Below are 15,882 nucleotides of genomic sequence, written 5' to 3'. Positions count from 1 at the left end.
GTGCGTGTGCGGAAATGCTGTATTTCGCGTGTGGGTTGTGTTGCTGGACGGTTTTATTTTTTATAAGGAGCACTTAGCGGCAGATTGCCAGGCTACAGCGCCTTCCGCTGCAGGAAACTGCATGAGTGCGAAAAGATTTTTAAGGAGAAAGCCTTTCTAGGCTCGCTCATTTAGCGAAAATGTGTACACGTGGTCTGTGCTGCGCATCTGAGCAGTAATGTATCGCTCGCAAGTAGCAGACGCGTGCGGAGGGAGATTGGGCAGGACGGCAGCAGCCTTTACAAGATGCCTAATCGTTGCATGTTCTTCGTGCAGATCCTCGCGGCTGTTGCTGTTTCGCTTTTTTGCGACTTCGACTCAAGAGCGCCTGCGCAACCATCAAGCTTGCGGCACGTGGATGGGACCATCAGTATCGCTACGGAATGCCATGTCACCCTTGTTGGTGATATACCTGGCGTGCTCCCCTGGGCACCTGACGGCTTCCCACGTGCATGTCTACACCGTCCAATCACCATCGGCCCTTGGTCTACGTCAGCTCTTCCTCGGACTATAAATCGGACCGCACCGGCGTACCGCTTCAGTGGGCAGGACGGCAGCAGCCTTTACAAGATGCCTAATCGTTGCATGTTCTTCGTGCAGGTATGTTACCTAAAGAACGCTCACTGCGTTCGATCTGATGATCGTTGTTTGCTGCTGTTTTCCAGTTTTGTTACCTTCTGTTCAAATGCTGTATTTTGCTTTTCTCGCCTTCTACAAAGCGGGGACGTTGAACAAAACCCAGGCCCCCCTAAACGATCAGTCTCAGCTAACTCGTCTAAACATCTTAGTGGGAAGCGGGCAACGCGTTCCAATACTGACTTGTCCTCCACTCCGGGGGTCGCAGACGTCCTTTCTCAGCTCTCGCAACTGATTGCTGGTCAAGAACGAATCGCTAGTGACATTACAGATATTAAGAAAACTTTTTCCGCTCGTCTTGATGTCCTCGAAGCTCGTGTTTCATCGCTGGAATCATCTGCAACTCCTTCAGCCTCTGAGTCATTGAGCGCTAACCTCCATTCGGACATTACCTCATTAAAAAAAAACAATATCCAACTTGGTTGTAAAGAATGAAGACTTAGAAAACCGGTCAAGGCGGAACAATCTTGTTGTGCACGGTCTACATAAGAGTCCTGATGAAGATGGCGCCAGTTTATTGTCCAAAATCCGCAAAATATTTACCGAAAATCTTCGCATAGAATGTCCGCGCATTGAGCGTTGTCATCGCATCGGCAGACCCAGTGATGGACGTACACGACCTGTCATTCTAAGGATCCTCGACTTCAGTGAGAAGATTGTTGTCATGAAAAACGTATCGAAACTCAAAGGGGAAGATTTTTACATCACTGAGGATTTCTCTGCGAGCGTCCGTGCCCTTCGTAAGAAAATATGGAATGCATCTTCCTCGCTTCGTGACGGTGGTTCAAAAGTGAAACTTCGGTACAATCACGCTTTCATTGATGGTGTCAGGTACACATGGGATGAAGCTTCGAGTAGCTTGAAACGGGACCCCCATCACGATGCGACCGAATCTTCTGACCTTCATTCGTTACCCTGTCATGAAGCTACCGAATCTAGTGAGCTTCCTCCGTTACCCCGTTGACGTTCACCCAGCTCGCCACCAAGTCTTGTTGTCTTAAATCTTAATGCTAGAAGCATCTCTAACAAACTCCCTGATCTTCTCGCGCTTGTGTCCTCCCATGACCCTCACATTATTGACATCACTGAAACCTGGCTTCACCCTGACATATATGACTCTGAATTTACCCCACCTGGTTACCTTGCTATCCGTGCTGACAGGCATGAGGGCAAAGGAGGTGGTGTTGCTTTACTTCTGCGTTCTTATCTTAGATTTTCTATACTTCCTGCTCCATGCAACACCGAGTCAATTTGGTGCAAGCTTTATTTAGAAAAACAGACTGTTATTATTGGCGTTTTTTACCGACCCCCCGGAACCTCTGCTGATGTTTTGCACTCTGTTGGTCAGTTCATACATAGCCTTTCAGTATCAAACATCATCTTCATGGGTGATTTCAACGTGCCTGGTATTCACTGGCCATCGATGTGTTATTCTGGCCGTGACGCTTCTTTAGCAAAAGAGTTGATGGATCTCTCACTCTCTCTTGGACTCACTCAAATAGTTACGCTTCCCACCAGGCTGAATTCATTGCTAGACTTAATCTTTCTAAGCCCCAACCTAATAGACACCGGGTTTCAGTGTACGGTTGTCGATGGTATTTCTGACCATGAAGCAGTTCTCCTAACCCTGTCCCGCTTCTCTAGTAACCCACAGTACTCCTTCACGTCATTTCCGGATTTCCATCACGCAGACGACAACTCCGTAATCGACAAACTAGCCGAGTGCTTCGACGCCTTCTGCGCGCTCAGCCGTGACGGCGACGTTAATGACCTTGTTGAATGTTTCGAAAAAATTGTTAGACTGTGCATTAAACAGTTTGTTCCCGTCAAAACAAAGAAAAGAAATCCTACTCTTCCTTGGATTAATCGCGATGTTTTACAGATGTCACGTCGTGTAGCCCGGCTGAGACGCATGGCACGTAACAATAACCTTGATGTTGTTGCTCGATTTCAAGCTGCAAAAAATGAACTTCGAATTAAAATGCACTCTGCTAAATATTTCTATTTCCGCGTTGAGCTCCAAGGGCTGCTAAGAGATAGCCCTCGTAAATTTTGGCGCTCTGTTCTACCCTCAAACACTTTCTCCACCTCATTTGTTATTAATGAAGAAATTGTGACTGACCCTGTTCAAATATCTGATGCATTTAATGCCTACTTTTATTCCGTCTTTGCACGTGATAATAACTTGATTCCACCTTTCAGTCTTCCTAATCATGATCATTCTATCTCAGATATCATGGTTAGCACTCCGGGGATTTTAAATCTTATCTTGTGCCTTGACACAAAAAAATGCGCTGGACCGGACTGTATCCCAAACACCTTCCTAGCACGTTATTCCCTCTGGTCATCTCGATATCTCTCAATTATATTTCAAAAATCTCTTTCCACTGGCATTGTCCCTTCCTCATGGAAACTCGCCAATGTACTCCCTCTCTATAAATCCGGCAACAAACAACTGCTTTCTAACTATAGGCCGATCTCTTTAACTGCACATTCATGTAAGATCCTAGAGCACATTATTTATAAACACATTATGGAATTTCTTGAAGCAAATAATCTTCTGTCCAGAGCTCAACACGGGTTTTGTAAGGGGTTTAGTACAGTGACTCAGTTAACCGAATTTGCACATGACATTCTTCTCAGCATAGACGCCGGTAACCAAATCGATGCTATATTCATCGATTTCTCAAAAGCTTTCGACACGGTCCTTCACTCTAAATTGTTATGCAAACTAAAAGTAATTCTCAATAACTCTCAACTCGCTGATTGGATTACCGATTTCCTCTCACACCGCTCCCAGTCTGTTCGCTTGAATTCCGTCGATTCTTCTTTAGCCGATGTTACCTCAGGTGTTCCCCAAGGCTCTGTCCTTGGCCCTTTGCTATTTTTGCTCTATATTAATGATTTACCTGACAGTATAACCTCAAAGATCCGTCTATACGCCGATGATTGCGTACTGTACCACACTATCAACTCTGTTAATGATCACCTCCTTCTGAATGAGTCTTTTGGTATGTTCCGTGACTGGTGCAATACGTGGCAGATGAACATCAATTTCAGCAAAACAGTTGTCATGTCTTTCACCAACCGCCTATCACCTTCTATTTACGACTATGCATCACTGCAAAGGGTTCATGAATATAAATATCTTGGCGTCGTTTTTTCTCACAATATGCAATGGTCAAAACACACCGATTACATCACAGCTAAAGCTCTTAAAAAGGTAGGTTACTTACGACGCACAGTACGGGATGCTCCTAAAGAAGCAAAATTGCTCATGTGCAAAACTCTAATTCGCCCTATTCTTGAATACGCTTCTAATGTCTGGAATCCATACAAGCAATGTGAAATCGATCAAATAGAATCTGTGCAACGTAAAGCTGTAAGATTTATTTTTCGCCGCTACGACTTTCATTTTTCACCCTCATCTGCGATGTCTTCCCTAAACATGAGCACGCTTGCATCCCGCCGAAAAACTGAGTCCTTAAAACTTCTTCACTCCATAGTTCATTCTGCTAATTGCCTTTCAGAGGGTAAGCATATCTCGTTTTCAAAACCATCTGCAACCAGGAGCCATCACGATCTTAATATCCAACCTTTTTTTGCCCGCACTAACGTTTTCAAATACAGTTTTTTTCCGCGCACTGTGGAGTGTTGGAATTCTTTGGATGGCAACATTCGTGCCCTATCAATCTCTGATTTTGCGTCGGCAATTGAGTCGTAGCATTGTATGTTGTTTTTTTTGCGTTTATATTTGTAATGCTTGTATGTACTTTTGTATGCGTGGAATTGTTCCACATTTTTGTGCCCACTACTGCTATAGCCCCTTGAGGGGCTGCAGTATTTTCAAATAAAAAAAAAAGACAATTGATGGGGATAGGTAATGAATAAAAGTTGTAGACATCGATACAGTTAATGACTAATGCTAGTGAGTAATCATGATGGTTCATAATAACTTGTAATTATCAATATGTCTAACTACGACATGTAATTACCGCAAATATTACAAAATGAGTAAAATGCTTAGCCATGATTGGCAATTACTACAGTGACAAGCCGCATGACTCATTGACACTGCTACTAACTGCGAAACGACCAATATGTCAAATGATGACTTGCAATGACCCCAGCTGAATGGAAACCAGTAAAAATGATTAGCTATTAATGTTAATGACTTAAATGAGCAGGTAGGACTGATCAAGACTATGTCACAATCAATACTCAAGCTACGGAATATTTCAACTGACTGTAAAGTGAAATGAGTAGGAATAACTGATATGATAAATGATGACTTGTAATGACGCAGATGATTGGAAATGAGTAAAAATGCTTAACTTGAGTGGCAGTTATTGCAGTGACTAGGAATGACTCATCATGACTACGAATTGACCAATATGTGAAACGTCGACTTAAAACTACCTCAATTCATTGGTAATGAGTAAATATGCTTTGCTATGAGTGGTAATGATTAAAATGACTAGGCGTGACTCATCATGACTACGAAAGAACCATTATGTCAAACGACGACTTGAATGGCTGACACTGACTGTAAATCAGTAACAATGCTTAGCGATGAGTGATAATGATGATGATCATCATCAGCATGACTATACCCACTGCAAGGAGAAGGCCTCTCCCATATGTCTCCAATTAACCCGGTTCTATGCTAGCAGCATCCACGTGACCCCTGCGAACGTCTTAACCTCATCCGCCCACCTAACTTTCTGCCGTCCCCAGCTACGCTTTCCTTCCCTTGGAATCCAGTTTGTTACCCTAAGCGACCATCGGTTATCCTCTCTTCGCACTACATTTCCTGCCCATGCCCATTTCTTCTTCTTAATTTCTGCTAGAATGTCGGTAACTTGAGTTATTTCTCTGACCCACTCTGCACGCTTTCTATCTCTTAATGTTACCCCTACCATTTTTCGTTCCATAGCCCTCTGGGTTGTCCTCAACTTAAGTAGAACTCGCTTGGTTAGCCTCCACGTTTCAGCCCCATAGGTGAGTACAGGCAAGATGCAACTGTTGTATACTTTCCTCTTGAGCGACACCGGTAAGCTGCTAGTCATAATCTGCGAGTGCTTGCCAAATGCGCTCCATCCAAATCTTATTCTTCGTGTTATTTCCTTCTCATGGTTTGAATCTGCGGTTACTACCTGTCCTAAGTAGACATATTCGCCTACTACTTCCAGTGGTTCGCTCCCTAATATAATCTGCTGTTCCTTCCCGAGTCTGCTGAACATTACCTTAGTGTCAGACGGCATTCTTAGCGCAAAAAAACACACACGCACACGACAGAAAGGAAGGACGTGGGACAGGCGGTAAGAATGTGTCGTGTGCGTGTGCGTTGTTTTGCGCTAAGAATGCCGTCTGAAGCTGAAAACCATCTAGCCCATCTACAAGTTATTTTAAATCATTGCCTTAGTGTTCTGCATATTGATTTTTAAGCCTACCTTTCTACTTCCTGTCTAGGTCATCAAACATTACTTTCAGTTCATTCCCCGAGTTACTTAGCAAGGCAATGGCATCAGCAAATCGCAGATTACTGAGGTATTCTCCATCATCATCAGCCTGACTATACTCACTCCAAGTCTCTGAATACTTCCTCTAAGCAAGCTGTGAATAGTACTGGGGAGATCGTGTCTCCTTGCCTAACACCTTCCTTTATGAGAATTTTGTTACTTTCTTTATGCAGAACTAGGGTTGCTGTGCAGCCGCTATATATATCTTCCAGCCCTTTCCCGCACGGCTCGTCTACCCTCTGATTTCGCAATGCCTTCATCACCGCCGAGGTTTCAATTGCGTCAAATGCTTTTTTTTGTAATCAATGAATGCTATGTATAAGGGTTGATTATATTCCGAGTATTTGTCTATCACCTGGTTGATGGTATGGATATGATCGTTCGTAGAGTACCGTTTCCGAAAACCTGCTTGATCCTTTGCTTGATTGCAGTTTGAGGTTGTCCTGATTCTATTAGCGATTAACTTAGAAAATGCATCATACGTAACAGATAGCAAGCTGATTGGTCTGTAATGTTAAGGTCCTCAGAGTCCCCTTTCTTATGAATAAGGATAATGTTTGCATTTTTCCATGGTTCCGGTACCGTCGATGACACAAGGCCCTGCGTATACAGGGTATTCAGTTTTTCTAGCCCGATTTCCCCCCCCCCCCCCCCCGTCCTTTAACCAATCTGTAGTTATCTGATCTCCAGTTGATGTCCCCCTTTTCATAGTTTCTAATGTTTTGTTGACCTCGTTCTTCGCCACTGGTGAAATATCTGACTGTTTTTTTCTTCTACCAATCTCCTTACGTTCCTGACTACTTTCGCTAGTGTAGAGATCTGTATAGAACTCCTCGGCTACTTTGACTATCTTTTCCATATTCGTGATGACATTGCCCGCCTTGTACCTTATCGCATACATCTGGCTTTTGCATATGCCCAATTTCTTCTTTACCGCTTTGAGGCTTCCCCCGTTCTTTACAGCATGCTCAAGTTTCTCCATTTTATACTTCCTTATATCGGCCGCCCCGCTCTTGTTGACTAGCTGTGATATTTCGACCAGTTGTATCTGGTCTGTTGGATTGGAAGCGGAACTATCCTTCCGCCTACTTCTACAGCGCACTCAGTAATGGTATCTCTGAAATTAATGTTCATTGCTTCTAGGATAATGTAGCCATCCTGGGTTAGAGGTTAATGTCTATTCAGTAGCGAGATCCTGAACTCTTCTGCCCTCCCCGTCACCGCTAATTCGTTGTTGGGTTTCTTGCTTACTAATAATAACGATTTTGATTGCATGAACAAAGATGCTTACCAAGGAAGTCCCTGTGAGCTTGTGTCAAAGTGCGCGAGCATGTGCGACGACGTGCAGTTAGTTCGAATTGGATCGCTATGGAGGATCACTCAATGTGATCACCTTCAGTGGTAAACCACCAGGCAGACATCTCCTGTTGCCATTAAAATATCTCTCTCTTCAGTGGTAAACTAGGAAGGCGAGAAAGATCGAGTTATTGCATTACCACGAAAATCGTAACAGAATAACAAGGTGTCGGATTATCGATATAGCTCTTTGGCTGGACTGGAATGATCCGCACGCAGACCGCCGTTCAGCTTTTCATATATGCTTACAGCTACCATTTCACAAAAACAATGTTTCTAAAGTAGCTGCAGTGCTCTCCAATGCAATGCACAAGCAAAGGCCCATGCCGCTTTCAAAATGTCCTCTGCGTTTTTCTTGAATAAGCTGCACCAGATTAGCACCTCGAGCAGTCGGATGCTTCAAGGCCGCGCCGGGCATAGTTGCCAGCTCGCGATGAGACCTTAGCGCTACTCCGAATATTATCGAGTGACTAAGCGCCGCTGACTGACCACATCGTCGCTAGCCACAGCTGCACTCACTGATACCACGTGACTGTTCACTGCGCCCCCCCACTCACTCTTCAATTGCTTCGTAGTCGATAAATGACGGACTGAGAAAGTCTCTTCGACAGAGACGGCAATCCGAGTCTCGTCCTACTTTCGATATAACACTCCATATAGAAGTTCTGGGCACCTTGGTTAACAGAGTATTCACTCTACAGTAGTTTTAACAAAGTGTAAATCTATACCGGTTTTAATAATGCCTAAGCACTGTATGGCTTGTTTGCATTTTTGTGTTACCTCGAGTTTGTCCACACGATTACGTTCGAACGACTGACTTTATAAGAAAAACAAGGAGTGCATCACACAGAGCATCAGAACATTGGCAGTGGCTCTGCGCGGCTATGCCGTGGTATACGTAGTGAGAGGTACGTCTTCCTGGCTGAACTTGTTGTGGTCATAATATGTTTAGCAATGAGAGACATTGAGTATACACATATTTTATTCATTTTGCTTAGAAGTGATGAATACTGCCCGATGATCTGTGAAGAAGCATACAGCGGTCCCAATTTTTTTTATACAATATTCCGATTTGGTAGTCTCTTTATTATAAACGGTCTATAATAGTTCCTCATTGTGTAGTCTGGATGTGAGGATCCGAGGCTAAATCAAAACCAAACCTTTCTTTCCTACACTGAATAAGATAGTCATGCTTCCACTTGAAATCACCCACAGTCAAACACAGCTCTGTAACCGTGTCATAGGGTGGTTTACATATGGTAACCACACCAATCGTCTGCTTTACAGATTTTTCCGGTGCCACGTATACTGCTTGGATGACAATGCCGCTCTCCCGTTCCTACAAGCCGAACAAAGCAGGCTTCATCATTATCCACCGTGATTGTAGGAAGCTGGGTATCTGAGTCTTTTTATTTCATCTTAGCCTTTTATACGGAATGGTGCGCATGTGACGCGCGGTTGGGGTGATAGAGCGGTGTGCGGTGAGGCGGCGACGATGCGCGCGACGTAGCTGTGGAGTCTCTCTGGTTACCATGGTAATATCGCATACACACAACTGGCCTCTGCCGGCAACCGCGAAATGCTTGACTGGTAGCCCATTGTAGCTCTGGCTACAAAATCTCATATGGGAAATTGGGAGGTGCATGTTGGTTAATGAGTCATTTAGATCGAGTTAAGTCAATCAAACATAGAAACAGCAGAGAGAGGTAATGTCGATTGCCAAAGGCAGTCATATGATGCTCAACTTCCAGTGACATGGGCCTAACTTCCGCTGGCGGGAACTTTGAAGTGTTTGAATATTAGCGGGCGGGAAAGGGCGTGCTTTGCGTGCAAAAATAGTTGGGAATGGTTGGAAAGTGTGTAAAGAGAAGTAATCAAAATACTGCAGTCAGAGAAATTTTGGGAGCGCTAGACTTTCTGCAGTGAAGAAACACGAAAGCTTGAGCGTTGTTGTTTCACATCGTACATCGTGCGCCCCTTGTCGAAAACAAACGAAAAACACTTTGAATGCATCAAAGTTCACTGACGTTCTATACTTGATTTATTTAAAAGGAAAGGCGCAGTATCTCTCACTCGTCTAATCCCGCTGACACATCTAGCGGACAACGCCACAACGCTCAGGCTTACGCATTTCTCCAGTGCAGATCCAGCCGTGATCCCGAAAAATTTTTCCCTTCTCGTTACTCATTTACTAGTCAAGCCTTCATCATTTTAGTGTAGCGCTGCAGAGTCAGTTGCACATGAAGCGTCAGAAAAAATTCAACTGTGTAACAAGATATATGGTACAAGAAAAATTTAATTCTAAAGCTTTAGTGATATAGCTGACCGGTCTCCCGAGACTAATCTCCACCAAACAATTAAACCCTAGCCGAGTGCTCACGACAGCAGATATGACGTCCCATTCGGAATGAAGTCATCTCTTTACTCGCAAGTGGAGCTACTGCCCTTTCCTTTAATCTAACTCAAACTAGATGGTATTTTACTATCCGTCAGTATCTCACGGATAGAGATAGCCGTAGCGCAACATGCATCGTCGGCTCCTAGTGTCTTCAGTTTGAAAAATATTGTGTGCAAAGCTTGTGCTAATTTGAAAAGCGAACGGATTACTTCGTTAGTCCGTATTTATACTGTACTTCTAGCATGCCGCCTGTGTAGTGAATTGAGAAACAAACGTCAGGTACATTGCTGCTTAATATCAAGTAAAGTTTGAGTGGTTTAGAACAGTTTTATATAATCTCTCGCAAATCAGAGCGCATAAATTTTCTCTTAAACGTGGGTCTTTATAGAATTTGTATCCAAGAATCTGGGCTTATTACGCGTTGGTTGAACACGTGTTCTCGTGTAAAGACCGCGCAAATATTTCATGAAGACTGTAACCGTGTTTGTGCGCGTGTGCTTGGAAAACAACTGCATACATGTTTTTAAACGTGGGAAGCTTTAATTCATCTAACTCATTACCGGCTGAAAACAGTAGAAGGGTTCGGTGCTGTAATTCGGACATCATTGAGAAAACTGTCCATTATTTTCAGAGCTCTGCACCTGGAACAGACAGTAGTTTTCGCCGACAAACACACTGTAAAGCTGTGGCTGCCTCGAAGCGAGAAAAGTTGCGCGGAAAACATTTTGCTATTAAAATAGGATTTTGCAACATTATCCATCAAACTGGGCTTCTATGAGAAATGTGAAGAACACGGCGATGCAGTCCTGGGCAGTGATTTTTTTTTGTCTTTCTGTTTCGCACTCTATTGAATCGTAGCTAGGTTTTTTTTATCAGGTTATCTATGATTTATTCTTGATCTATATTGCTTTCCTAGCGTGCATTTTCGCTTCCACGAACCTCCGGCGTGCATTCATATTAATGCGTTCGTTTCCACCTGCCGTCTGTTCATAAACCTATCAAAGGGTCCCAAAGTACAGCTCCAATCCAAATATCGGTCTTAACAAAATTGCTTCCAAGACTATTTTTTAGTGTGGTAACATTTTCCACGCAGCAAAGGACATATTTATCCTGGAGTAAATTTCATTTTAATATTGCACTGTCAATCGATGCCAACCGTGATGCTCATAATTAAGGAACAGCACAAAGGACGGGACACAGACACACATGAAAGCACAAACACAAGGCGCTCCTTAATTATGCAAAACCAACTAGCCCGCATTAATACAGATTCAGCATAAATTGTGCGATCCCCGGGAAGAGCTAGCTGTCGAAACATGCATTTTAATCGTAACGTAACCCAGCACAGCTACAGGTTACAAAAGCCCTACATTAAATGAAAGTGGCCCTTGTGAGATCACAACATTTTACGTTTTCGATGCAGGTGTGGGTTTATTTGCGTTTCTTTTAACTAAAGGCTACTCATCCTGCTTAAACTAGCAATATTATGCTTTGAATAAAGACTTAAAGGGTAAATCGATAAATAAAGACATTTTTGCGGCCCTTATGTGCAGCCTCTCCAAGTCATTCACAGTAGCGGAGCCAAGTTTATTTGAATTCCAGACATAGAACGTAGAAATGGGCGTTAACAAAGCGCATTGAAGACAAATTATCGATTGTACTTCCATTGAAGAAGAGGAAAGGAATGCAGAGGGAAAGAGAGGACGAGAAATTTCCTCCTAATATATAATTATTAGCTCAAAATGGAGGCAACATCTCAAAGAGGGACTCAAATATTGCTGTCATTAGGGAATGTGAGACGCCAAGCAAAATTGCTGTAGACGGGCTCTAAGAAAGTGCGACTTATTGTAGCTTTATTTGCGGAACTGCAGTACTGTTTTTTCTGACATGTTTCGAAGGAAGACTGCCCGTGAAGATTAGCCTATTTTCACTTTTTGTGTTCCCGAATTCGAGTAACGTATTGTTTGTTTCCTCTCAAAGACGTCTGTCTTTCCCCTTAACCATGGTAGACAAGGGCGGCTGATTTCTCGCTACGCCAGACGGTAGAATATCACTTTTCTATTTTACTAGCATTTGAGTTTTACAACAGATGAGACTAATCTTGTCTGTTGGGATGGTGATGAGAGCAAGATAGAAGAAAGAAATGTTGCAATGTCCAGCACTGCATTCTCCCGGCACTTGGCATCTGTTTGATGTCTCCAATAGCTGTCCACATTACCGAAACAGCAGGTTAGCTCAGAACTCTCTTTTTTAGTTATGTAAGGAGCTATTGTCAGCACGCAGAAGGGGCTGCAGGAGCTAGATGGTAAAAAGAACACTTTTTTTGCCACTGGTCTTGTCGTCATGCTGTCAATGAGCACTCTCTGAACACATATTTTCTCACCAGTGATGTTCTTTATTCTCGTAACCAACACCACTTAATACACTAACCTTAGATCTGCTGGGATCTTTTGTCATGTAGTGTCGCAACGCCTGGGTCCTATGTCAGCTTATTGCCTGTCTTCCCAAACCGCTATTCGAGATTGGTATCGTAAGAAATGAATATTTCACGCTTCCGTTGCGCTCGCACCAAGATTTGCATGGCTTTCACGGCGGACACGCATGTTTGAAAAAAATATGTTTATTTTAGACCTCAAATTGTAATTAACAATAATTCTGGCACATGGATTTTCCGCTGCCCTTTAGGCACCTCTTCATATGTGTTTAATGCCATGTCTCTTGAAGTTCTTCAGTTCATTTCTTACATTTTTGCGCATTCCGACTGAAAGAAACAAGAGAATAATAAAAATTTAAAGGCTTTCGTGTCGCCATGAAACAAATGTTTTTTTTTTCGGACTGTCACATATAATTTTTCTAAGTGCCAAGCGAATTTTTCTTCTGACGACATGGTATCTCCTCTCCAAACATTCCAAATTATGCCTAAAGAAAACGGGGGCTACACGCCCACAGTTGGAACCGGCGGCCTGTGCAGGTCTCTCATTTCAAGCAAACTGCGCGTTTCTTCAGCTAGCGGCGTTAATTCGGAAAGCACACTGGTCATGTTTGCTGGACACTCGTACATGGCTCGACCAACCATAGCTAGAAAATCAGAAGGGCGTACTTTCTATCTCTACAGAAGGATTGTACACCCATCAGAATGACGTAGACAGAACAGAGCCGCGCTGTACGATGGCTGGTCCTGTGCTGTTCCGTCTATCGTCCATGTCTTATTTCTTTTGTTTGGTAGTCAGCTCTTCTATTAAATTATTTGCCGAAAGCGTCACCATTCTGACTTATTGCCATCACTGTCACAGAAAAGTTGGCCAGGAGGGTTTGAGTATTACCACGAAAGAGAGGATACCGCTCTCGAAATGCCCATTAATATAGATCGGGGCTTCAATGTAGAAAGCTCCGTCAACTTACAAGTAAAGTCAGATGAAAGCAAAATCACGGAGGTTAAACAGGCGCAATACCCGTACTGGAGTGCGTCAATAATTACAAAACAAATACTATGTAGGGAATTTTGAGCAGTTCATAGGCATGGACATCGCAGGTTGTCAACTATGTTTTCGTGGAAAATAAAATCAAATAAAACGTCAGCAATACGTCGCCATTCACGTCCGCCTTAAAGCTTTTTAGCGGCTTAGTGTCTGACGTATGCAAAAGACTATAAAAGCTAGAGACACTTAATTCTGGATCGATGAATCCTTCTTTGTTCCTATTTACATCAGGTTAACACCGACCTAATGAATTGCGAAAATTCATATTTCTCTAATTTTATATACAGCGTTATTTTGTAGGGCATGGAAAAGATTTTGCTTTTTAAGTTTTTAGGGAGGTTTTTTTTTTGTTTTACAAGCTGTGCACGGCGTAATTCTTGTTGCCGCCGCAACGCGAGTGGGCCGTAGACGCATGGTAAATTAGTGCTCAGCTTCTACCGGGCCTATGCGTAGCCCTCTAAAGATTTTACCGGAGCTTTCAGCTGCTGATGAACGCTTCTGACACTGGCGTCTACTGCAGATCATCCGACCCACTGCCGTTAGATTCGCAGTGGGCAGGCGGAACTCCTTCTTTCCAAAGGGAAAGCTTGCATGTAGAACGTATATTGTTAGTGGTATAGTATTTCTGTGGCAACCAATGTAAATATATTAAACTTGAGGTAGGAATCATTATATTTTCTCTGCTTCGTAGCCAATATGTGCAATTCTGCGGTGCTCAAATTATTAAATGCGAGCTGAACAAGTCACGTGTCACACCCCTATTGCGAAAACGCTGTAAGGTCGTGTGTGTCCCTTTTGCGTTCGCCGTGTTTCGTGCTATGAAATCAGATGCTCAGTTCTTCTGCGGTCCATGACTAAGACAGCTAAACTTAGTTATTGCACCTAGAAAAGGTAAGAGGGCTGCATCATGGTTTGCATTGCTAGCATTTGCAAAATAAAGAAAGCTCAGTGCTCAGTCTATGCGTTGCTGAGTCTTCTAAAGAGGCCGATAGCGCACATCAGAACCTTCTGTCGCATTTATTTTACAGAATGGCATCATTTATAACTTATTCAGGTAAAACAATCTGAAGGCCACATGGACTGCATTTTAAGGAAAATGAGTGAAATGCGCGTGGAAAGGAACGCGTCTTCAAACAAACAAGAAAATAATCCACGACGGTAGTTTGCCAGCGAAGCCTAATAAGGATAAATGATCATTTCTATATCTTCCCAGTCGAAAAAAAACTACAGCACTGTGTCAAAAATACGACCAAATATCCTGCAGTTCTGTCGTAGCCATCAGATGTTTCTGTAGTTCTGTAGTACTTTTCTGTACTTGTGTAGATTTTCTGTGGTATATTTCTGTTGTCTGTAGTTCTGTAGCACTTTTATGTTGTAACTACCGAAATATCTGATGTTACTGCAGCATGTTCTGTTGTCAGAACAGGTTTCCCGCCAAAAGCCACACAGATATTTTGTCGTTATGTCAGAAAACTTTCTGCAGCTTTTTCCGACTGAGCTTTTCTCTCTAATTATCTGGCATCGTTGGTAAATGATTACTGTAATCGTTTTCAGGACGGCATTGAATTAAAAACGAGAATAAAACAATAGGTGTTTAGGTATAGTACGTACATGTTTTAGTTGGAAAACCTCCAGGGCCATGATACGCCTATAATGTAAATTAACCAAAGCGCACGAGAGGTAGGTATTCCCTCACTGGTTACTCCATCGGAACAACTTTTTAGCTAGCCTCAGTAACACCCCAGGTATCGGCGACTAAAGAAGGCACTTGTCGTCTCTTTCCTCAGCTCGACACTACTAGACAATCACAAAATGAAAGAAAACGGCTTGGAAACGGCCCTGCTCTCCGTACATGAATACGTCATCGGCTGACGTTCGGTTCGCGTACTTTCGTCTGCCGCACCTGTTTGTCGAGCGTGAATTTTCTGCCTCCCTGGTACTGCGTTGTATGCTATAATGTACAAGAAGCTGGAAGCGCGACTGCTGGTAGTTACAGCCTCAGTGGGCATCGAGCCATTTAATGCGCTATAGTCACATAGGCAGCCTAACAGCGGCTATTGGTAATCGTGGTTGCCGAACTTAACTGTGGTCACGCGAATATTTTTTCGCTGTTGACACGCAAAATAGCACCGATTTCGGTTTCGGCAACCAACCAACTTAGTTGAAACAAATGCAGTGACGTCATCATTGGTAGACCACTCGGCCCATTATCGAGACTAGTAGACCAGCGGGACGCCAAATATCAAGCAGTAAGAAGAAAAATATATCAAAAGAAGGCTGCAGTCGGAATATTTCACTCGACCATTTGATTTAACGATTAGATAAAAGCGCTGCCACAACCCCGGCCAAATAAGAAAGAAAAACCTTTTCAGGCAAGATAATAGGCGGTGTGATGTGCAAATACAATTAGATGCAAAAAGCACAAAGACCCCTTCCGTCGAGTCGTACCCCT

The 15,882-nt window shown here is 43.2% G+C and overlaps 1 pseudogene; it reads left to right on the top strand.

The window, feature by feature from the left end:
- Window positions 1-257: 257 nt before the first annotated feature.
- Window positions 258-1,639, top strand: LOC146199791 (uncharacterized; annotated as a pseudogene).
- The last annotated feature ends 14,243 nt before the right edge of the window (window positions 1,640-15,882 follow it).

Source organism: Amblyomma maculatum, chromosome 2 (assembly GCF_055883805.1).
Source record: "Amblyomma maculatum isolate TAMU_Amacu chromosome 2, ASM5588380v1, whole genome shotgun sequence".
NCBI lineage: Eukaryota > Metazoa > Arthropoda > Arachnida > Ixodida > Ixodidae > Amblyomma > Amblyomma maculatum.
This window is presented reverse-complemented; position numbering and strand designations above follow the sequence as displayed.